The sequence below is a fragment of the Delphinapterus leucas genome, chromosome 12 (assembly GCF_059928025.1).
Source record: "Delphinapterus leucas isolate spDelLeu-1000000601 "Yukka" chromosome 12, BTC_Dleu_Yukka2, whole genome shotgun sequence".
Classification (NCBI taxonomy): Eukaryota; Metazoa; Chordata; class Mammalia; order Artiodactyla; family Monodontidae; genus Delphinapterus; species Delphinapterus leucas.
Window position 1 is genome coordinate 50,470,924 of NC_143140.1, and position 25,166 is coordinate 50,496,089.

Genomic DNA, 25,166 nt, shown 5'->3' on the forward strand with positions numbered 1-25,166 from the left:
CTAAGTGGTTCTGGCTCAGAGTCTCTCATGAAGTTGTAGTCAAGACAGCAACTGTAGCTGCATCATCTGAAGACTTGATTGGGACTGAAAGATCTTCTTCCAAGATGGTTCACTCACATGGTTGGCAAGTTGGTGCTGGCTACTGGCAGGAGGCTAGTTCCTCACCACATGAGCCCATCTATAGGGCTCTTGAGTGCTATCATGACACAGTGGCTGGTTTCACTGAGAACAAGTCATACAAGACTGGGCAAGGTGGAAGCCACGTATCTTTTGTGACCTAGCTTAGAAGTCATACATCTTTATTTCTGCAATATCTTATTGGTTACACAGGTCAGCCCTTCTCAATATGGGAGGGAAATAAACAAAGGCACAAATACCAGGAACAAGGAAAAAAACAATTCCCAGAGAGATTGTTTTCACAGCCACCCACTGCCCAGAAGTTATTCATGCCCAAAATTATGGTGAGAAAATTATAGTCCTTTCAGGAGGGCTGAGATCAAAGGGAAATAGTAGGAACTATGGAGGTACAAGTGTCCTAACAGACCTCAAAGTTGTGACCGTCACAGGGGACCCACCATTGTCATTATGGTCAATGGCAGCAAGAATAGAAAGCAGATGAGACCTCTGAGATAAGTACCTGAGGTCATACTATCTACAGGGGCTTTCTTTAGAAGACTTCCAAGAGAAATAGGATGCAAAGAGCAGCACAGGATGAAAGCCCAGACCATTAAGAAAACTAGTACTAGCAAAGATTAACGCAGAGCTCTGGGAAAATGCCTAAAAGATTTCATAACTAGAGAGAGAGAGGTATCTCCCATTTGGAAGTCAAATGCAGAGCACAAGAGTGCAAATGTGCACAGATAAAGATAGATGAAATTAAAAAAGAGTTTCAGAAAGAGTAAAAGCAGATGCTACAGTTAAGATGTTCAGCTTAATACACTGGGAACTAGACTTCAGGAAGTAGAAGGTCACCTGCAGAGGCCTGAAATTGTGTTTTAAACGCATTACGGTAATAGAAGATGCCCTTGTTTGTTCATTCAACAGGTATTGATTACTGCTGCATACCAAGCGCTGTAAAGAAAAGTTTTTTAAAAATCCAACAAGATTCTTATGGAAAGGACTACATTAAGAATAAGAACTGGAGCCAGGACTGCTGGACTAGAAGAATGGCTACTTCTAGTCATTGCCGGTGGAAAAACGTACTTATCCTTGGTAAAAGGAGAAAGCAAATTAATAAGAATTATACCATGTATCCACATTTTAATTATGTTATTTAAGTGCCCAGGCTAAATGCGTAGGGGAGGCACTACAGAATGTACTCATTTGCAATTCCAAGGGCAGGGGAAATGTTTATTTTGTCTAAAACCGTTCTGATTTTCCTCAGGCATCCCCACTGTCTAGGTGGCAGGGAAAAAAGGAACAAATGTCCAATCTGGTTTATAAATTTGTGTGATAAAATAAATAGTCCCTTTAGGTAATGATCAGTTTGGAGGACCGTTGCCCAGGCTCTCCTACTTCTCTCTAAGACAGAGTCTGGGAATGTAGGGCGGATGGGCAGGATGTTAGTTTGATCCTGTAGGCAGAGGGAAGAGTCTGCTGAGCTACGCAGTCACCCAGGTTCTCCATGGTTCCCGCTGCAGTGTTTGGTGGGCATCAGTGAAGTGCAGCCACGTCCCTGAGCTTACATCCTGGCTCTGCTGATGATGTCTGCCCCCTCTCACCTGGCATCCACGTTTGCTCAGCTCAGTGGCCTTGCTCTGCCACCTCTGTCTCCCCTTAGCTCCTGCTGAGTCTTCCACGTGCCCCAGTAGGCCTGGTTGCTCTCACCCCAACTTCTGAAACAGTGTCAATTTGCTCTTGCCCCAGCGGGGCCCATGGCAGGTTTGCTTGCTGTCATCAAGCTCAGGTGTGACTGGTCGCTTGAACACACAGGGCTCCTAGATGGCGATCAGAAGCAACCTTTTGCTTTCCCCACACAGCCTGTTCAGCACTCATTTCCCCTCTCCCTGTGGAGATCATTTTCCCACTTCTCCTAAGATCCTGGGCAATTTTCCCAGTTTACTACTTACCCTCAGATAATAAAAATTCCTCCAGTCTATTTTAGAACAAAAGGTGTCATTTCGGTAATTACTGTGTCCAAGACAGTGGGCAAAATAGTTAATCTCTAGAATTTATTTAAGGCTGAATTTTCTTTTACCTCCCACTTTGAGCCTATGGCAGTCTGGATAGCTGCAGGTGGAAAGAGGTGCGGGTCGGTTACCTTCTTCATTTCCCTATCTTAGCCTCTTTTTTCTTCCTTCTACTCACTGGGCTATGGAAGGAAGGAGGGGGAAGGGAGAGGAAGGGCAGGACAGGTTTATTTGTGTGGCACTGATGTCCTCTGGCACCAGTTTCCCATAGCCATAGCAGCTGCTCAAAGCCTCTCACGGGCACTTTTGTCTTCCTGATTCTTCTGCCAGCCTCTCTGAACATAGCCCCTTGGCTTGAGCAGGGCCCCTCCTGCCATCAGAGACCTCTCTGTGGCTTCAGCAGCCATCAGTTCACCTTTAGTTCTTCCTGCTGCAGATGTCATGCCCTCTGGCAGAGGCCCTCCTGGGCATCATCCCTTTTAAAATAGCCCCAGGCCATCGTTTCTACTGCAAGTTACACATCTGGTTTTAAAGAATAAAGCACCTTTGATCATCTCTCAGTGGGAGTGCAGTCATTTCCCCCAAGCAACCCTCTCTGCTCGCTGGCCTCTTCAGGCAGCCTCATAGCATTTTTCAGGCATTAAACACAAGTCTACTGCGTCCCCCAAGCTTCACGGGGGGAAATCTTAAACTGAATTCAGTCTCTTTATTGTTAATAATAATATTGACATTTTAATTTTGAAACTATTCAAAACGAAACTGGCTCAAACTGAAGCCTCAAACAAGTTCAGTCACTTACAGCATCCCCCTGGACACTCAGTTGAAGAAAGGCTCCCATCCTGAATGTGGAGTCCAGGAGATGGTTTCCCCAGTTGGAGAAAGCTAGCCGGTGCTTTGCTACACCTATCGTAGCACTTCTCATGATGTGCAATCATCTATTTGTGCGTCTGTCTGCCCTACTAAACTGCCAACTCTTTGAGGACAGAAACTTCATTTGCCTTGTTCACCACTGTTTCTGACAAACAGTCCATGCCTTCTCAGGCGGGGTGATATCACTCCCAAGGGGGTGAAAAAAATCTTAGCGAATGGTTTATCATCCCCCAGCTCACCCCGCAAAGGGTCAAAATCCATCAACAGATACATAGTATATCCATGTTACTAAAATTTTATGGTGAAGGAGTACAATTTGGCAGGGTGGGGAGGCTGATAATGAGAAAAGGTTGACAAACGTAGATCTAGCACAATATAGACAACGATAAACATGGGTTAAGTAAGCACGTAAATGAACAAGTGACCCTAGCCCTTGCTCTCTGTAATTTTCCCTTGTAGTGTCTCCTGGCAATGTTTCATGAGGCCAATGTTTATTCATTCACTAGGGCCATCTCCTATTCCTATACACAACCATGAGTTTGCTGTGTATTCTTTCAAGAGCATTAAGCGACAGCCTTTTTATGTGTTATTCTAGGTGGAGTTAGTTCATAACATCTTTTTATAAGTATCTCTCAGTTTCGTGTATTTGTTCTCAAGAGTGTAAAGGCTTTCAACCATGTTGGCTTATGGTTATAATAAAGTTTATTATAGCCTCTGAAAACAACCAGTTTCACAAATAGACTTGAAAATTCAGATATGGGTTTAACCTTTTTTTTCTTTTTTAGCACTGCCAAATAAATTAATTTTTTTGAAAATGGAAAGTGAGCTGTGAATATATGTTTCAGGTTATTTATATAATCCATAGGTCAAGTTTGGGCTGATATCACACATGGAAATATATAATTGTTAAAGATAAGTAGTAGTCACAAAGTGGTACATCAATAATGTTATGATTTAAATAATAATTGGAGAATAAAATTATCAATGATTAGATAAAATATTGTATATATAATTATATATTTCTTAGAAGCTAAATTTGAACAAATAGAGAGTTCAATGCAAACCAAGCAATTATTAAATACATCTTGTTTTAAAAACAGAGGAAGAATGGCTAATGATATCTAAACTATATATAATATTTTTTGAAATGTGATGGTGCTTTGTATGGATGATCTTATTCAGTTTGAAATATCACAATCATCTTGGAAAAATACTATTAGCCTCTATTTTGTAAGTTGATAGATTATGCTTCTAAAATATTAAGTGATTTTCCTAAGGTCACAATGGGAGTCAGTAGTAAAGGCAGATTAAAATGTAAGCACCTACGAAGTTTCTTTGCTTTTTTATTTCAGAAGAGAATCTTCCAGTTTCTCACTTTGATTTTGCCTAAACTGAGACCCAAGAAAAGTGCAGTTATTATAATATCTAAAGAACTAAATTTCAAGTTCATAATCAAGATTGCCCCAACTCACTTACATATGTCCTTCCCACATTTGGATGGCAGCATTCATTGTCTGAGCAAAGGAGTAACGTAGCAGAATACAAAGGCCAATTCTTCATTTTTTTAAAATGGTGGATGTTATTTTTTAAATATTTTATTTTTAGAGCATTTTTAGGTTTACAACAAAATTGGGAGGAAGGCATAGAGATTTTCCATATACTCCTTGTCCACACACAGGCATAGCCTCCTTCATTCTCAACATCACTTACCAGAGTGATACTTTTTTTTTTTTTTTTTTTTTTTAACCAAGGATGAACCTACAGTTACACATCATAACTCAAAGTCCATAGTTTACCTTATCTTGGTGTTGTACATTCTATGTGTTTGGAAAAATGTATGACACAAATCCTTCATTACAATATCATACAGAGTATTTTTACTGCCCTCACAATCCTCTATGCTCTGCCTATTCATCTCACTCTGCCAACTCTGGCAACCACTGATCTTTTTATGGTCTCCATAGTTTTGCCTCTTCCAGATTGTCATATAGTAGCCTTTTCAAATTGGCTTCTTTCACTTAATAGTATACAGTCAAGTTTCCTCCGTGTCTTTTAATGGCTTGATAGCTCATTTATTTTTAGCATTGAATAACATTCCATTGTCTGGATGTACCAAAGTTTATTTATCCATTCATCTACTGAGAGACATCTTGGTTGCTTCCAAGTTTTAGCAATTATAAAGAAAGCTGATATAAATATCCTTGGGCAGGTTTTTGTGTGGATTTAAGTTTTCAGCTTCTTTGGGAGCATGACTGCTGAATCCTGTGGCAAGAGGAGGTTTAGTTTTATAAGAAATCAGCAAATTGTCTTCCGAAGTCACTGAACAATTTGCATTTTCACCATCAAGAAATAAGAATTCCTGTTGCTCCACATCCTCACTGACATTCGGTGTTGCCAGTGTTCTGGATTCTGACCATTCTGATAGATGAGTAGCTGTATCTCATTGTTTTAATTTGCATTTTCCTGATGAATTATGACGTGGAGCATCTTTTCATATGCTTACTTGCTATCTGTATGTCTCCTTTAGTGAGGTGTCCATTACGGTCTTCAGCTCATTTTTTAATCAGGTTGTTTGCTTTCTTATTGTTGAGTTTTAAGAGTTCTTTGTATATTTTGGATAACAGTCCTTTATCAGATGTATCTTTTGAAAATATTTTGAAAAATATGAAGAATATTTGAAAATGTGGTTTGTCTTCTCATTTTCTTGATATTGTCCTTCATAGGGCAGAAGATTTAAATTTTAATGAACTCCAGCTTATCAAATATTTCTTTCATTGATCATGTCTTTGGTGTTGTCTCTAAAAAAAGCATCACCATACTCAAGGTTTTCTAGGTTTTCTCCTATGTTATCTTAAAGGGGTTTTATAGTTTCGTACTTTACATCTAACTGAGTCTATGATCCATTTTGAGTTAATTTTGGTGAAGGGTGCATAGTCTGTGTCTAGATTCATTTTTTGGCTTGTGGATGTCCAGTTGTTCCAGAACTGCTTGTTGAAGAGACTGCCTCTGCTCCATTGTATTGCCCCTGCTCCTTTGTTGACTATATTAGTGGGAGTCTATTTCTAGGCTCCCTGTTCTATTTCATTGATCTATTTGTCTATTCTTTCACCAATACCATGCTGTCTTCATTACTGTAACATTTTTATAGTAAGTTAATGAAGATGGGTAGCGTCAGTCCTCCAGTTTTGCTCTTCTCCTTTAATATTGTGTTGGCTATTCTGGGTCTTTTGCCTCTTTATATAAGCTTTAGAATCGGTTTGTTGATAGCCATCAAATAACCTGCTGGAATTTTGATTTGGATCACATTGGGAAGAACTGACATCTTGAAAATATTGTGTTCCTATCCATAAACATGGAATATATCTCCATTTATTTAGTTCTCTGATTTCATCCATCAGAGTTTTGTAGTTTTCTTCATATATATCTTATACACATTTTGTTAGATTTATACTTAAGTATTTAAGTTTTGGGGGTGCTAATGTAAATGGTATTATGTACTTAATTTCAAATTCCACTTGTTCATTGTTAGTATATAGGAAAGCAATTGATTTTTGTATATTAACCTTGTATTCTATAACCTTGTTATAATCTCTTATTAGTTCCAGGAGTTTGTTTTCTTTTCGTCAGTTCTTTTGCAGACAATAATGTCATTTGCAAACAAAGACAATTTTATTAAAGGGTGAATTTATCACCATTATCATTAAGTGTAAAGTTAGATTTAGGATTTGTATAGATAGTCTTTATCAAGTTGAGAAAGTTTCCCTCTATTCCTAGTTTACTGAGAATTTTTATCATGAATAGATGTTGCATTTTGTCAAATGCTTTTTTCCCCTGCATCTACTGATACAATCATGTAATTTTTCTTTTTTAGTCTGTTGATGTAATGCATTATCTTAATTGATTTTCGAATGTTGAACCAGCCTTGCACACCTGGGATAAATCCCACTTGGTTATGATGTATAATTCTTCTTATAATTTTTTTATTCTATTTGCTAATGTTTTATTTATTCTATGCTCATGAGAGATATTGGTTTATAGTTTTCTTTTCTTGTAATATCTTTGTCTAGTTTTGGTATTAGGTAATGCTGGCCTCATAGAGTGAGTTAGGAAGTATTTTCCCTGCTTCTAGCTTCTAAAAGAGGTTGTAGAAAATTGGTATAATTTCTTCCTTAAATGTTTGAGAGTGGACCCCTCTGAGCCTAGTGCTTTCTGTTTTGAACAAAGCCAATCCTTGACTTAAATTTTTAAAGACAATTAAGGACATAAAAAGGGTTTTAAGGTTAGAAAATATGTATTAGATTTCCCTTCCTTCTTATTAATCATTACCCAACCTAGATTATATAAAGATTCTAGAACAGTACTATCAAAAATGATAGCCACTAGTTGTGGTTATTTAAATTTAAATGAATTAAAATTGATAAAATTTAAATCCAGTTATTTAGTCACACTAGTCACATTTCAAATGCTCAATAGCCAAATGTGCCTAGTGGCTACCACATTGGAGAGCACAGATTTTAAAATTTCCATTATTACAGACAATTCTACTGGATAGAACTTCTCTAGAGATTGAGATGAGGTTGAAAAAGAGAGAAGATTGGAGATTTAATAAGAGAATGAAGCCTTAATATGAGTCCCTGAGAAAATGCTTGAACCCACTTCCCAGGGGAATGGACAACTGAACTGAGAACTGAAGGGTCGTATACTTTAATCACAGACAGGTAGTCTCTAAGAAATCAGCAAAATTCCAGAACTTTCCATACCTCAGTATAGCACAGAAACAATAGAACAGCAATGACTTGGGGTGTTATCTTGGCACGTAGACTTGGGACAATCTCGTGAGTTTCCCATGTGTACTGGTATGGCCCAGGCAGTACTCAAATGTTATTTCTTCTAGTCAAAGTAGAACAGGTATAGTTAAGAGTTTCCTGCCAATCCAAGAAAACATCAGATTAATTGAAAGAGGGTAGACCTTGAGAGGTTTTGTTACTGGAGAAAAGGGATGCATCTGTAGAGGTGAATGACTGATGATTGCTCAGCATCAAATTATTCAGCAAATGCCTGCAAAGACAGGTGATAATGACAAAAAAACAGGTGCCACCTTCGAACCTAGTGCTAGGACATCTGCAATTTTCATTAGAATAGCTAAACATGAACATTTTGATATTTCATGTGCAGTAGCTATTTTAATTAAGAATCTTTACCCCAGAAGTGGTCAGCAAGCATTATATCAGGAAAATCACTATCCAGAGGTGGTTATTATGAGCACTTCAGCTATCGTTATATCTGAGCACAACAGACATTTAGCTAACCAGAAGACTATCAAAAACTGAGTTTTCATAAGTGAAACTGTGGTTTATTAATAGCATGAAGATTGTTAGAAATATACTTCTTAGGTGACAGTAAATCTATTACAGAATGTGGACTGAATAAACTATTTTAGATACACTCTTAGCCTTGCCTGCTTGGATTCATTTTGGTAATAGCCTGAAGTAAATGCTATGCAAGACAACTGAATAAATTTGGTCCCAGCTTCTGTAGGTTGGATTAATCAAAGTTGCTTACGAAGTGGCAAACTCATGGGAAAATTCACCAGAAACCAAGACACTGTAGAAATGAGGGGCAGGTATTATTTAGAGATAACTTTCCATGGGTCTTTCAGGTTTCTGCATGTCTCTGAGCAAAGGCACAGACTGTCCTTCTTTTGGACTACCTTTTCAAGGCTTATTGTATTGTAAACAGCCTAGGAAATAGAGATGGGTTTCCTCCTTGGGCAGTTGGCTTTTTTTTTATAGCAGGAGTTGGTAAATGATGGCCAGTGGGCCTAATTCAGCCTACAGCCTATTTTTGAATGTCCTGTGAGTTAAACTGGTTTTTAAATTGTTAGTGGTATGAAACAAACAAACAGTTAAGAAGCATATGCAACAGAGCCTGTACTTGGCCAAGAAAACCTAAAATAATTAAAATACTTACTGTTTGGCCCTGTATTATAATATCCCTTTACACAAAAGTTTGTCAATCCTTGGCTTACAACTTTGAAAGATAAAGATAATATCTCTCTCCAGAGCATAAAGTAGTCAGGTTTACTATCTAGTATAAAAGATTCAGTTATCAAAACTCAGGTTTACTCTTGCAATGTACCTGAGTGTGCATGTATTATCTGACCCTGTTCACATTGCCTGTGAGAACCAGAACTCAGAGAACCAGTGTAAATGCTGATACTCTAGCTATTTCTATTGTTTTGAGTATTAACTGTCCTCTGTCTCTGATCCAAGAGTCCCATGTCTTCTGCCAGTGTTCACAAAACTATGAATTAGTAGATTAACATGTAAGTTTGCAAGTAGGGTAAATCTCAGATCCTTCACAATTCTTGACACCTGTTGACAGCAGACAAGATCATGGAACCCAGCCTCTAGAAAACTGTCACATCTGCTTTAAGGCACATTTTATGTAAGATGGTGGTTGGAATACATTAAAGAACAAAGAACAGAGAACTGGGACTCCATAAAGATTGCAAAATAGGTTTATGAACTGTTTGTACTAGCGAACTAATAAGGATTTGTTTAACAGATCACTCCCCACCCTCGCCTACTCTGTGTGTGTGTGTGTGTGCGTGTGCATGTGTGTGTGGTGTACATATATGGTGGAACTTAGCCTAAGACTTTCTTTTTATCTTGAATTAAATTTCTTGGAAGGCTGTCACTATCTACAGAGAATAAACTGGCTCAGATCAACTTGTAATACACTGACACCTAAGCCTCCTATAATGGAGGTACAGCTTTGGGAAAAATGTCCATCACCTGGCAGAATGAGAGCTCAAAACAAAGATTAAGTTCACTTATAGAAAAAAAACTAAGAGTTTATAGCTTAAGATAAGTACATGCTATAGCAGTTATTTGTGGCTGATGAAATAAAGAGACATACAGCTTTCAAGATAAAAATTTTTAAATGTATTATTTGCACTTTCGATCTATATTACTCTAACCACCTAGGCATTTGGAGTAGTATAATTAACCAAAAGCTATTCCACAGAAGACTGTGAGTGGTCACGCTTTAGGAACTTCAGAATGAGATTCTATAGTTTCTCACAAACTATGGAATGGTTAAAAGAATTTAAGGATCCTCTAAAATTTATATTTTATCAGAAAATGTATAGAATGCCAATCACTAATCAGTTAGGAAATTTAAATCAGAATGGAATTTTGACACCATATGTATGCCTAGCCTGTTGCTAACGAATGGAATTCTAGAGAAATGTTGTATCAAAAGATAAAATGATTACATATTGGGAAGCATGTTACTGACCTTTTAGAGAATATTCGCCATCTCCTTTTTACTTTTAAATGTTCAGTTAATTGTGTTTAACAGTATCATGTAGAGCTTCTTGACTGGCTAGTACTATTTCCTGCTGTCTGAGTCCCCTAATTTTTATTCAAGGTATACATCTTCAGTTATGAAACAGCACTAGTCCTGGCATTAGTTAGCAGCTGCAAAAATGTTGCATATAATAAAAATACTAACTTTATTCTTTATTCACTTGCTAAGTTGTAAACATAGTTTATTCTTTCTGAGTGGCTAGAACCTACAAGAGCAGCTTTCTAAAGCCAGGGCCACCTGCACAGATCTGCATGAGGTCCTGTCAGCACCAGGCACAGGCTGCTGAAGGCATGGACTCCACAGAGACATTTGGGGCACTTGATGATGACTTGTAATCTCCTTTCCTGTCTCGCATTCCCCTTATTCTTGCCTATTTGGTTTTCTCTCTGTCCTTTCCATCATACAATAGATGTGCTCATGTGTGCTTATTTATTATTTACCCTACTGGTGACATTCAGGATGGTTGTTTTTATACCATCTACAAACTATCAAAAACAACTCCTAGCATCATGCACATCGCGTATCTGAATGATTGACAAAAGTCTCACTTTCCAATGAAAACGTTTAAAAGTACTGCAGACACAACAGGTGTTCAGAATGGACTCTAACATGCTCAGAGAGCAGCAAACGAAACTCACTCATTAGAGGAGACCGCCAAAGGAGGGAGGTCCTTTCTGCTGGAAATTTACATCCAACACAGGTAAAATGTCTGCCTAGAGGGCACATGAGTTAAATTTCTTCTACTGCTTCTCAATGTCTAATCTGGGGAAAATGATTTCGAAGTCTCACTACTCTGAGTGCTCTGTAATTAGCATCTTCTCTGCATGTGTTTCCCATAAATATTCCAGCAGAGCAGGGTCCCTGCTGGCCACTCCAGTAACAGAGACACACATTAGGTTTTTTTCTAAACACGCTGAATACGGCTCTGGATGCCTATTCCAGAGGAATTTGTATTATTGGAGGAAGGAATTTTTTTAAGTATAAAATGCTGTAAACTATTCCCAGGCATACCAGAACCTGAACTCTAGGGAGATGTGGTTTGGAAGATTGAGAATGCAAGATATGACTTCCTCAACTTTCCTTTACTTTTTGTTCCAGATGGAAATACTTAAATGAAGTCATAGCCTGATGTGCATGGAACAGAGGCCAGGAGAAAGAAAAATAAACAATACTCCTCCCATATATGTATGCCTTGAAATATCTTACATACGTATATACATAAATATGTATATACATATATACACATTTTTCTCTCCAAGCAAGTATTCATTAATATTATTTTTGAAATCTTACATTTGTATAATTCTTATTTTTTCAAAGTGCTTACACACAAACACAGACATATATGTTCTTTCCAGCTACTGTATAAAGTAATTAAAATATTCATTATTATCCCCATTTTGTAAATGTGAAAGAAGAAAATAATTTTCCTAGGACTACAGTTAATTAGTAACAGTAATTAACATCTAGAATTTCAGATTCTTATCTTAGTGCTCTGAGCCCTATACTTTAGAAGAGTTTCCCCCGAAAGAGGCTACAATATTTCTCTTAATCTAATGGCATGCTAATTGCCAAAGATACAGCATATAAAACAAGATGTTTTCATCATATGCTACTTCCACCTGTCATTTGGAAGTAAAGACATATTATCAGTGACCAGGCCAGGCTGGTGAATAGCTCTGTATGGGAATTTCATTTTCAAATAGGGCTTCTGCAAAGAGAATGTTAGCAGAATAACCAAATCAATTCACCAGACCTTGCTCTGACATAAAAGCAAACCAGAAAATGGAATTTCTTACTTTACCATAAGAAATATGGAATATGTGAAAATAAATGGGTAACAAGAGGAGATATTGTGTAAATAAATTATTTATCTGCCAGCTAAGTCCTTAAATCTTATTGTCTCCTCTCAGGAAATTACTCCGTAAGATGTTGGTTCTTAAGTGATAATACTGTTAATTGCTGCTCTTATCAAGGTGCATTATTTCTACTACACTGTTTAGAAGGGAAAACAGTGCTATGAGCAGCTATTAGCTCAAGTATTCCAAGCCTGGCCGCTTGATCTGATTTAAGCTCTTGGCAGAAAAGAGCCAGATATTAAGTCTGGTCTATAACAAGGACAAATGAACTAAAAAAATACAAATTTATCCCCCCACCATGTAATTTCGCTTTACCCTTATCACAGGTATTCAGCATATTTCATTTTTCTTCCTCCCACTTTATCACTAAAGTATGCCCTTTCTCCTCAATCTATAGTGAAAAGACCAGTTCATCCTGGGCTATCTCTGGCCTGAATCATCACATCTTTTTCATTGAACTCTTTGCTTCTTTCTTTTTTTTGTCTGGTCCATCAAAATTGTCACAAAAATGATAATCCTTATTTAAAAACTACATTTTCAGCACCATCTTTGAATAGGAATAGAAGCACTTTGGGAGAAGAGCTAGAGGGAAACTAATAAACACTTGAGTTGAAAGATGGACAACTGAATACATCATGCATGTGATGAATCTTCTCTGCCACCTCCCAGAGACTTTGCAGTCAAAATATACACCAACATAGAATTATATATCAGTTGAGTCTACACATATAAACCAATAGGAAAAAATGAAAGCAAATTTCATCAAGTAGCCTATTTTTAAAACAACTGTAATTGAAATTAATTTGCGTTTTAAATTTAATGTTAACATACATGGTTACTTCAGGATAGTCACCAGGTTTATCATCTATCAGGAATTGGCTCCTGTTTGCAGACAGCCTGTATAAGGGTTCTTTGGTGCACATCAGTGACACACATGTTGATGGTAAATACTAGCCTCTCCCAGCAAAGCAAAATGTCCTGAGTTCAACAGGGAGAGGCTTACCCTTTTTTAGCAAGAGAGAGAGAGGCTGAGTATCCTACCCAGGGCTGGTGAATGAAGACTGAAAGCAACATATATTATACTTTTTGGCAATACAACCATTGCCACTTTCTATTATTTACAACACCCTAGCTTTGCTAAAGGACTTGCAAGAGAAGGTGAAAGGCAGTCAGGGTGAGGAAAGCCAACATTCTTTCAGAGCAGTTACTTGGGAGTCATTTTCTACTTCCAGAACTAGCTGTCAGACGATAAACACATAAGGTGCCTCCTCACAAAAATATTATTTATTCTATGAAAAACACAAAAAATTTTACTCAAAATTTTCATAAAATGACGTCTACCAAATGTACAACTTGTAACATCCAGTGTAAAGAGGTGAATTCTGTTTCTATTGAGCATTTTAACATCACAAAACATTAAGGGTTAAGCAACATTTATGAATTATTGTAGTAGGTTGAATAATGGCCTCCCATAGACATCAAGTCCTCATCCTTGGAACTTAAAAGGCTACCTTATTTTGAAAAAGGATCTTTGCAAATGCAATTGAGAATCTTGAGATGAGGAGATTACTGTGGATTATTCAGGAGTGCCCTAAGTGCCACCAAAAATGTCCTTATAGAGACAGCAATCAGACATACACAGAGAAGTCAGTGTGAAAATGGAGGCAGAGATGACAGTGATGGAGCCACAGGCCAAGGACTGTCAGCGGCCACTAAAAGCAGGAAGAGAGGCTTGGAATTCTCCCTCAGAATCTCCAGAAGGAGTCAACCCTGCCAACACCTTGATTTCAAACTTTTGTGCCCAGAACTATGAGAGAAGAAATTTCTGTTGTTTTAAGCCAACAAGTCTGTGGTGATTTGTCATGGCAGCCCTAGGAAACTAATACAGCTATTGACAGCACATACTATGAATTCTTAAGACAGTCATTCTTCATATAAATATATGAACTTTTGTCAGTAGGATACCATGTCTGTAGTATTTACTACCATGTATTATAAAAAAAAGGGAGGGGATTAAATACTGAGATCAGGAAATTAGAAAGGTTCAGGGAACAAAATATGAAGACCTGGAAAGAAAAAAATATAAAAATCAATTAAGAATTTTTTAAGCATAGTTCTTAATGAAAGTAGAAATTAGTTGTTCTGTCATTTCTTCCAGTCTTCCCTGAGGCTGGCTTTCAAATCTATTTAACTGATCCATCATGAAAGAAGGTTTAATTTAGTATTTTTTTTTCTTAGAGATGAATGACATGCTTTTATTCCAGAAGTCAAATTTTGTGTAGCCTCTAAAATGGAAAAGTAAATTAGATTTGGACTTCATGTAAGTGTTAGTATCTTTAGAAATTAATTCTTTTCCTGACCTGGAAGGAAGGAAGGAAGGAAGGAAGGGAGAGAGAGGGAAGAAGGAAGGGAGGAAGAACTAGAGTGTGTTAACATTCAGGCTGCCAAGAAAATCACTTTCTAATCAGATATCTCCTCTGTGCTAGCCCTAGGCAAAACTTGGAATTGGGTATAATGTTTTAGTGGTACTCCTCCTTACTTTTGCTTCCACCTCACCTACTAACATGAAATTATGTATTTGAAAAACACATTCACACCAATGCACTGAAGAATACATATATTAGACATCTATAACAGAGAATTTTAGTTTATCCCCCCAATATCCATTCTCCTCTCATTATAGAATTTTTAATTTTTAACTGGGCACATCGTTGCTCAGAATAAAGCCCACATTTTCCAGCCTCTTTTATAGCTAAATGTTGCCACATGAGGAAGATGAAAGTGTTCTTAATGGGGAGAAAATATATATCCATTTTTAGTTGCTATTATGAGCAGAGATGCTATAATTTAGTTCCAAGCAGCCCTCTTGGGCCAGGAATGGAAGCTACATGTGGTGGACAACAAAATATACACCCTGCAGACATTCTGTGAGGACTAATAAGAATAGAACTAATAAGAATAGAAAAAGACTTGCTTCCTGACACCATGTCTTACCATGCCATTCAAGCTAACCTCTTAGCACAGGGGCTAATACAAAATAAGTGCTCATTAGATATTTTCTATTCTTATTAGTTTTATAACAGCTATTATTTATTAATTACAATGTACTAGACTCTTACACAGGTAGTCCTCACAAGAATCTAGTAAGTTAGATATTACTATTATCATCCTCATGTTATATAAACAGAAACAAAAATTCTGACAGATGCCCAATGTCACAGAGCTGGTAACTGGTATATGAGACAATCCTATCAGGATTATCTGATTACCAACTGAGTGTTCTTTCCACTACATTAGTCTGTCTTATTATAAGATCATTTGTTTGCTGTCTCTGTTATTCCAAAGATGTTCTAAGGTTTTGTATCTTTTTTTTTCAATGTAGTAATTGAGGTGAGTATGAACAGAACACATGCACTGAAGCAGATAATATATTGCTTTTTAAAAACATGAATAAAAATAATATATGGAACAAAAAATCTGTAGGGAAAAGAATACTTTGGATGAGATTTCTGGTATTTCCTGCTACTAATCATGCAGGAAATGTCTTTTTCATTCTTTTCGCCAACCCTCACACTCAAGATTTCAGCACTTCTATTTCAGATTGAAGGCAACAGTTAGGGGCCTCAGGAGGAAAACAAAAATACAGAGTCAAAAGGAAGAAAAAAAAAAAAGGAAAAGAAAAAGAAACCCTTCTCATTGCATTTACAAAACTTATAAAATTCATCAATATGAGAAGATTTTAAGGAATTTTTCAAATGTCCGACAGTTTCTTTCTTTTGGTTTCCATAATGTGAAACAATTTGACTACTCAGAAAAGCTTTGTTTAACTTTTTCTTACGAACATAATTTACTTTCAGATATGTCAAACATTCTGACCACAAATAATATTGCGACATAAGAAAACAGAACATAATCTTCCAGACTAATCAGAGGGCAGAAATAAGATAAAATTACAATCTAATTCCATCTTTTATTCCAATGCAAATTTTTCCTTTGCAAATTGTGGGCTGCACGTAAAGTAGTTAAAATATTTAAAAGCTGGCTGAACAAAGAGACTTGGCCAACGTCAACATTAGAGTTATATTTCAAGAGTTCTTTATTTGGTCAGAATCTGCTCAATAATTTGGATATAGAAAACACCACATTTGTGAGTGACGTGCAAGTGAAAGAATACATGCTATGCTAACCTAAGTGTCCATCGACAGATGAATGGATAAAGAAGATGCGGCACGTGTATACAATGGAATATTACTCAGCCACAAAAAGAAACAAAATTTAGTTACTTGCAGTGAGGTGGATGGACCTAGAGACTGTCATACAGAGTGAAGTAAGTCAGAAAGAGAAAAACAAATACCGTATGATAACACATATATATGGAATCTAAAAAAAAAAAAAAACAGTTCTGAAGAACCTAGGGGCAGGGCAGGAATAAAGACGCAGATGTAGAGAATGGACTTGAGAACACGGGGAGGGGGAAGGGTAAGCTGGGACGAAATGAGAGAGTAGCACTGACATATATACACTACCAAGTGTAAAACAGATAGCTAGTGGGAAGCAGCCACATAGCACAGGGAGATCAGCTCGGTGCTTTGTGACCACCTAGAGGGGTGGGATAGGGAGGGTGGGAGGGAGATGCAAGAGGGAGGAGAAATGGGGATAAATGTATATGTATAGCTGATTCACTTTGTTATACAGCAGAAACTAACACCACAGCAGAAGCTAACACACCATTTGTAAAGCAATTATACTCCAATAAAGATGTTAAAAAAAAAAAAGAATACATGCTATGCTATATTAGATGCTGTATAAATTAGCTTTTGCTACATAAAAGAAAATAAATCAGCCAAAACTTTGTGGCTTAAAACAGCAGGTATTTATTAGCTCATAGTTCTATCGTTCAATGGTTTAGGCTGGGTTCAGTTGGGCAGTTCCGCTGACCTGGGCTGAGCTTAATATGTCATGACTGAAGCTCATTCATGTGTTCACCATCAAGTACAGGTTGCCTTGGACTAGCTAACTGTGGGATGGAGTGCCCCAGTGCTCCACATGACCTTTCATCCTCCAGCAGGCTAGCTTGAGCTTGTTTGTTTTGTAGTCTCATGGTTCCAAAGAGCAGCAAAAGAGAATGCAAGCCCCTATTGCAATCACTTCTCAGGTCTCTGCTGTGTCACATTTACTATTGTCTCATTGGCTAAAACAAGTTACCTGGCCAAGCCTTGAGTCAGGATAGGAGGGACTAGCAAAGTGCAGGGGACAAAAAGAAATATAAATAAACTTGGAGCCATTACTGCAACAACCCATCACAGATGATAAATAAGAATTTTTTTAAATAGCAAGAGTGGTAGACCAAAAATACAAGGTGAAATCTCGTAGGGATAAAATGTAGATTATAGCAGTTGCATTCAGGACACCCCTACATAGGTAGAGAAAGAAGGAGACCTGACTTAACTTCACTCCCATGGAAAATGTCTTAGGAATTTTGGCTGGTAACTAGCTCAGTATAAATCAGTGGTGTGAACTGACCATCAAAAGAAAGAGATGAACTAATGTAATCTTAAGTGGCATTACTGGAAGTAGAGATGTCAAAACAATGGAGCCAACAGTCTGCCAGGATTTTGCATACCTCACACGTTCTGGGTATAACAAACGACAGGGGAAAGAGGAACGCAAAGTGTTCCAGAGGAGTGTGATCTAAGTGATAGGAAGCTAGAAATACAAATCCTATCCTTCAAAAGAGAAGATTTAAGATTTAAAGGAAGTGTGATGATAGCTTTCTTCAAATACTTTAGAAGCACTGTTACATAGAAGCAGGATTAGATGTGTTCCTCGTGGCTTTGGAAGGAAGAGGGAGCTCATAACTAGAAGGTACAAGGGGATAAATTTAGGCACAGTGGCAGGAAAATCACTCTCATGATTATTAGATGTGTCCATAAATGGGATGATCTACTTGCCAGGTGGTGAGCTTCCTCTCACTAGAAGTGTGCAAGCAGAGAGAAAATGGCTACGACAGGGAAGTCATGCAACGCCCTCTGCAGCAGTGGTTCTCCAACCTGGCTGTGCATCAGAATCACCTGTAAGGTTTGTAAAGTAAACAGGCCATGGCACACCTGTGGCATAAAATCTGGACAACTGTTCCTGAAACTTCCTTACTGAAGATACTGATATGTGACCTGGTTTGGGAATAAGCACTCAAGACAGTCAGTCAGCTATGGCCTGCCACCTGTTTTGTATGGACCTAGAGTCAAGAACAGCTTTTACCTTAATACTCTGTGACAGGTGAAAATTATATTAAATTCACATGTCAGTGTCCATAAAGCTTAATCAGAACACAGCCATACTTATTCTTTATGTTTCATCTACAACTCTGCAACAGTGGAGTTGAGTAGCTGTCACAAAGACTGTATAGCCCACAAATCCTAAAATATCTGGCCCTTTACAGAAAAAAAAAAAAAAAAAGCCATCCCTTGCTCTATGATCTTGCTATCAAAAGTGTGGTATCACCAGGAAACTTGTTAGAAATGCAGAATCTCGGGTCCCACTCCAGACCCACTGAATGAGAAACTGCATTTTAAATGATGCCCAGGTAATTAGAATTCACATTAAAGTTTGAGAGGTACTGCTCTAACGTGCTGTTCGATTCTAAATTTCTACAGCCTGCATACATTTAAACTCCATGTTGCACTGTTTGCATCAATTATTCAATGGAAACAATAGAATATTACCTAGTCTGACCCTCTCCTTTAAGTGACATATTCAAAGCACTTTTAAATGACCCAGAAATCCACTGGTAAAACAGAAATGTACAGGATCCTTTCAGTCACATGGAGAAAATTATTATTTCAAAAATTAGACAGTCTTCCCGGCACCCAGACCTTGGTTTATACTAATACTCTCCAATAAAAGGAACCAGAGGTTCTTGGAGAAATGAAAGATTCTAGGACTGGGGAAGGCAAAACACAAGACTGGAGCATCTTCTAGTGCCATAAAGTAAGGAAGTAATCAAATATAAAACAATGGGGATATGTCCCAGGGACACAGGAGACAACTGAGAGAACTCCAAGTGGCCAAAGCTGAAATAATTTAAGTAGGAAAATAAATAATGTAGTATCAGATTATAACCCAAAGTATGAATAAATATGCATGAGTCCATACTGAGATAAATAAATGATTGAACAAATAAATGAGAATGGAGAGACAAGTCTCCTATACAGGATGCCAAATAAAATGTATACACTCTGCCCTCAAGCAGGTGGAGCACAACTCCTCAGCCCTTAAGTATGGACATCATCACTTCCTTACAAAGAGTAAAGTTTGGAAAGGTGTACTCCTTCCAAAAGTGACCACAGGGAGTAACTTGATAGCGGCGAAATCTAATGAACGTTGCCTGAGCCAGATGATAGAGGTTCACGTCAGTAGTGGTCATATTGATATCACGTACCCTTGATATGTGATGAAAATGGGAGTTTACCTCAGTAAGTCCATAACCCCAGTCTGTTCATGAAAGAAAAAAAAAATCAGAAAAGTCCCAAATGAGATATATTCTACAAAATACCTAATTAGTACTCCTCAAAGCTGTCCAGGTCATCAAAGTCAGAAACTATAATAGCCTAGTCTGGAGGAGCTTAGGGAGACATGGCAGTTAAATGTAACATAGTATTCTGGATGGGATCCTGGAACAGAATATGAGCATTAGGTAAAAACTAAGGAAATATGAATAAAGTATAGACTTTAATTAATAATAAGGCTCATTAATTGTAACATATGTACCACACTAGATGCTAATAATGTTAGATTCTAATCATAAGAGACACTGTTACAGGGTGCATGGAAACTGTACTATCTTCACAATTTTTCTGCAAATCTAAAACTATTTAGGGGGACAGATCAAGATGGCAGAGTAGGAGGACATGGAGCTCACCTCCCCCCAGGAGCACATTAAAAGTACATCTTCATGTGGAGCAACTTTCACTGAAAACTAACTGGAGGCTGGCAGAAAGATTCTTATACAACAAAGGCTGTAAGAAAGATACACACGGAATTGGGTAGGAAAGGAAGAGAAGCAACCAGGTTGGGACTTGTGCCCCTGGGAGGGGACACAGAAGGGGAGGGGGATTACATGGGGAGGGGAGGGGAGGGGATCCTCCCTGGGGAGTGAGCAGTTAGAGCCATATATTGGGCGCCCCAGCCCTGTGGTCTGACACTGGCAAGATGAGTTCCCCTAGCTGGTTAGAAAACCAGCGGGACTAACAGGAGGGTTGTAAGAAACCCAGACTCCATTTGTAGTTTTTTAAGGAACCTCCATACTGTTCTCCATAGCGGCTGTACCAATTCACATTCCCACCAGCAGTGCAAGAGGGTTCCCTTTTCTCCACACCCTCTCCAGCATTTATTGTTTTTAGATTTTTTGATGATGGCCATTCCGACTGGTTCATGTACCAAAATGTTCATTGCAGCTCTATTTACAATAGCCTGGAGATGGAAACAACCTAAGTGTCCATCATCGGATGAATGGATAAAGAAGATGTGGCACATATATACAATGGAATATTACTCAGCCATAAAAAGAAACGAAATTGAGCTATTTGTAATGAGGTGGATGGACCTAGAGTCTGTCATACAGAGTGAAGTAAGTCAGAAAGAGAAAAACAAATACTGTATGCTAACACATACATATGGAATCTAAAAAAAAAAAAAAGGTCATGAAGATCCTAGGCATAAGATGGGAATAAAGACACAGACCTACTAGGGAATGGATTTGAGGATATGGGGAGGGGGAAGGGTAAGCTGTGACAAAGCGAGAGAGAGGCATGGACATATATACACTACCAAATGTAAGGTAGATAGCTAGTGGCAAGCAGACGCATAGCACAGGGAGATCAGCTCGGTGCTTTGTGACCACCTAAAGGGGTGGGATACGGAGGTGAGAGGGAGGAATACGCAAGAGGGAAGAGATATGGGAACATATGTATATGTATAGCTGATTCACTTTGTTATAAAGCAGAAACTAATACACCATTGTAAAGCAATTATATTCTAATAAAGATGTAAAAAAAAGAAAAAAAAGAAACCCAGACTCCACTTCTGAAGAGTACATACATGCTTGCTTACTCCAGAATCCAGGCAGAGAAAGCAGATTGAAACTGCATGAGTCTCTGGCCAGTTTCCTGCGATCACCCCAGTGCTTGTCTCAGCCTGAGCCAAGCACCTGCTGTGGCCCTGCTTGCTTTGTGATGTAGATCCACACCAGGGTGAGGACTGCTGGGCCAGAGGGGAGTGCTCAGCTGTGAGAGATGGGCTCCGACACAGAAGAGCATCTGAATGGGGTTCAGACAGCTTTTACTGGCTCTCGTAGAGGCAGCACGTTGGGAGTGGTCCAGGACTCTGACTGGGGCCAGGACTGCCACAGCCTGAGCCCATACCCACACCAAGTGCCCACTCTGGGGCAAGGGTGTCAGTACTGGGAGAAGGAAGAGCTAGAGGAAAAGGAGCCAGCTCAGACCTGACCCTCAGGGCTTCTGCTCCAGCAACTTGAGACCTGACCTCACCACCAATAAGGTCATGTTGGCTCCTGAGCAGAGGAAAAGCCCTAGTTCATAACTGGCTGTGGCTCTAGCCCCTCCATCTCCAGTCCCATCTCCTACCAAGGTGATAGTTGCCAGCATATCCTGGGGGAAGATGTGACATACTCATATCAGATACAGCTCTCCCACCACCGCCAATGGGCACACACAGACTGTATAGGAGTGCTCCTACACAAGGACACCCCTTCAAGACAGTGAAAAGTAGCTGTTTCACCTAATTTCATAAAGAGAGAAAGTTAAGCAAAATGAGAAGACAGAGGAATTTGTTTTAATTAAAAGAACAAAAGAAAACCCCTGAGAAAACAACTAACAGAACAAATAAATAATTTACTAGATAATGAGTTCAAAGTGTTAGTAATAAGAATGCTAACTGAATTAGGGAAAAGAATAGATGAACACAGTGAGAAGTCTAACAAGGAACTAGAAAATATAAAAAGAACCAGTCAGAATTGAAGAGTACAATAGCAAATGAAAAACACACTAGAATGAATGGATAGCAGACTAGGTGATAGAGAAGAACGTGTAAGTGTTCTGGAATATAAAATAATGGAAATCACCCAATCAGAACAGCAAAAAGAAAAGCAAATTTAGAAAAAAACTGACAACAGTTTAAGGGACCTCTGGGACACTATCAAGCATACCAATATTCGCATTACAGGGGTTCCAGAAGGAGAAGAAAGAGATTGAAAATGTATCTGATAAAATTATGGCTGTAAACTTCTCAAACCTGAAGAAGGAAACAGGAACAGGAAGCACGGAGGGTCCCAAACAAGGTGAACCCAAACAGGCAAAAGTGAAAGATAAAGAGAATTCTAAAGGCAGCAAGAGAAAAACAGGAACCCCCATAAAGCTATCAGCTGATTTTTCTGCAGAAACTTTGCAGGCCGGAAGGGAGTGGCATGATATATTTAAAGTGCTGAAAGGGAAAAACCTGCAACCTAGGATACTCAACCCAGCAAGATTATCATTTAGAATTGAAGGAGAGTTAAGAACTTCTCAGACAAACGAAAACTAAAAGAGTTTATCAATGCTAAACCAAGCCTAAAAGAAATGTTAGAGGGTCTTCTCTAAGTGGAAAAGAAAAGGCTATAACAATAAGTAAGAATCTACAGGAAAGGAAAAATCCCACTAGTAAAGGCAAATATATAGTAAAGGCTGTGGATCAACCACTTGAATAAGCTACTGCAATGATTAAAAGAAAAAAAAATTGTAAAATTAAGTGTAACCACAATAAACAGTAAAGGGATAAACACGAAGATATAAAATATTTCAAAACAAAATGTGGGAGAGGGGAGTAAAAATGGTAGCTCTTTTAGAATGTATTTGAACTTAAATGACTACCAGTTTAAAACAAGTGGATATAGTTATACGTCGACAGATATGAACCCCATGGTAACCACAAATCAAAACCTACAGCAGATACACAAAAATTAGAGAGAAAAGAACACAAACGTAACACTAAAGAAAATCATCAAATCACAGAAGAAAAAACTAAAGGAATATAAAACTATTCTGAAATTTAAAATGTACTTAAAATAACTGGGCCATTTTGAGCTTTGACCTCTAATTTAATATATTTATATTCATGCCCTTAAGAAGTTTCCTAACACATTTTGTGTAGAATCCCTTTTAGAATTAGGTTGACTATAAATCATGAGTCACAAATTAAATAATTAAGTCATGCCCATAATCGTATCTTGGTGCATCATCTGGTTAGTTCTTCAAGGCAGAAACCTGTTTAATTTGACTGAATGACTGAAGACTTGTACTATTCATTGCTCTAGCAACCTGGCTGGTCTAAACAAAGTGAGTTCTTCCTGGGTTTCAGTTTCAGCAGCAAAAATGGAGATTGATGTGGTCTGAATATAAGTTGAAGTAATGAAGCAATTCTGACACATGGAGAGGCAGAATTTTGACCTTCAAGCTTTTTGGAAATGTGAATGACTGCTGAGAGCTGTAGGGGAGACTCAGCAGGACTGAGGAATGTTAATGAAGTCTGCCTTTTTGTAAGCGGTTGTTGCTGGAGAAAGAAACCACAGTTACTAATGATAAAATATTGTAGAAAAGTTTTGTAATATAAGCAGTTCTTCCTCTTACAAACATCCATCTCACAGTCCTCAGAAATAGCCCCTTAGTGCCAAGGAAGGCATTGTGAAAAAAAAATGTTTTTGAGCTTCTGGGGCATCTGTAGTCTCAGGAGAAAGCAAACTTCCTGTGAAATGTAGGAAGAGGTGGCCTTTGTGGTGTATTCTCAACTTGCAATGCCCTGAATAGATGGTGACGTGTCCCTGGACAAATACATCATATGCACACCACCAGATTTTTACCTTAATCTGTTACATTCTCAAAATTCCACCAGTTCATCTTATTATGAAATGTAAATATAGCTGGCATCCTTATGAATCTCTGTCTTTCACTATTCATGTGGATTAATTCCATCAGAGGATTGCTGCCTGGTTAATATCTAATTGAGGGTGGCTGTGCTTAGGGCACAGAGATTTCCTTTGACTGTAGTAACTCTTTGGCATGGTGCAAGTTTAGGAAAGATCAGAGACCACATAGCAAAGTGGTTTGCAATGCAATTTCAAATAAATTTTAGAATCAGTTTGTCAATTTCTAAAACAAAAAAAGAAAATCTTGCTGGAATTTTGACTGCAATTGTGTTAAATCTATAGATGAGCTTAAGGAGAATTAACATCTTAAAAATATTGAGTCTGCCAAACCATGAACATGATATTTATCTCTCCGTTCTCATTAATTTCTCTCAGCAATGTTGTGTAGTTTTCAGTGTACAGGTTTATCACTTGCTTTATTAAACTTATCTTTCAACATGTCACGTTTTTGATGTTATTATAAATGAAATACTTTAAATTTTATTTTCTGATTGTTCACTGGCAATATATAGAAATCCAGTAGTTTTTGTGTTTGCTGTATTGACCTTGGGTGTTGAGACGTTGCTAAATTCCCTTATTAATTTTAATAGATTTTCTGTACATTCCTTAGAAGTCTCTGTATTACATGATCATTTTGTTTGGGAATAAAGACAGCATAACTTTTTTCTTTTCCAAACTGTAGGTCTTTTATTTTTCTTACTTTATTGTGCTGGCTAGTAATACTAGTATAATGCTGAATAGAAGTTGTGAGAGTGAACATCCTTGCCTTGGTCCCAATTCTAGGAGAAGGCATTCAGGTTTTCATCATTAAATATGTTGTTAGCTGACAGTTTTTTAAGTGTCCTTTTTTAGAATAAGGACGTTTCACTCTATTCCTAGCTTGTATAGAAATTTTATCATGAATGGGAAATGGATTTTGTCAGATGTTTTTTTTATCTATTGAGATAATCGTATGGTTTT

General features: G+C 37.9%; 1 long non-coding RNA gene across 2 annotated transcripts in view; it reads right to left on the reverse strand.

The window, feature by feature from the left end:
• The window catches only part of LOC149747883 (uncharacterized), a 904,363-nt gene that overhangs the window by 380,713 nt on the left and 498,484 nt on the right, over positions 1-25,166 (reverse strand). Inside the window, exon 1 of one of the 2 annotated variants that reach the window (XR_016395105.1) lies at positions 1-25,166. This exon is cut by the window's right edge and continues 20,398 nt beyond it. The exons of the other annotated variant lie outside the window; for it this stretch is intronic. This is a non-coding gene — a long non-coding RNA (uncharacterized LOC149747883). 2 annotated transcript variants of the gene reach the window in all.